Source organism: Sinocyclocheilus rhinocerous, unplaced genomic scaffold (genome assembly GCF_001515625.1).
Source record: "Sinocyclocheilus rhinocerous isolate Xijiao unplaced genomic scaffold, SAMN03320098_v1.1 scaffold831, whole genome shotgun sequence".
NCBI classification, from domain to species: domain Eukaryota; kingdom Metazoa; phylum Chordata; class Actinopteri; order Cypriniformes; family Cyprinidae; genus Sinocyclocheilus; species Sinocyclocheilus rhinocerous.
The window spans coordinates 176,645-176,957 of record NW_015641020.1 but is presented as its reverse complement, the minus strand read 5'-3'; the positions used below and the strand labels follow the sequence as shown (position 1 = coordinate 176,957).

At 42.8% G+C, this 313-nt stretch overlaps 1 protein-coding gene across 2 annotated transcripts in view; it reads left to right on the top strand.

Annotated features, from left to right (window-relative positions):
• LOC107753920 (sushi, von Willebrand factor type A, EGF and pentraxin domain-containing protein 1-like) overlaps nucleotides 1-313 on the top strand; it is a 100,338-nt gene that overhangs the window by 24,680 nt on the left and 75,345 nt on the right. The gene's annotated exons all lie outside the window — the stretch shown is intronic.

Below are 313 nucleotides of genomic sequence, written 5' to 3'. Positions count from 1 at the left end.
AGCAAAGGGGGCGAGGCCATGTTGTGCTGCTTTACAGAAGAGGAAGAGAAAACTAGAGGTGCACGTAAAAATCTATTCATATATGAATCGCGATTCTGTCTTCTAACGATTCTAATGGATTCACAAGTTTCAAACCCAATGTTCTAAAGCAGCAGTTCTCAACCCTGTTCCTTGTGTTCCCCTGCTCTGCATCTCTCTCTCTCTCTCTCTCTCTCTCATTCAGATCGTCAGATCAGCTCCAACAAACTGTTCCATTTATACACTTATTTTCACATAGCTATGAGAAGCGTTATACATGGACGTGCGTACGGTT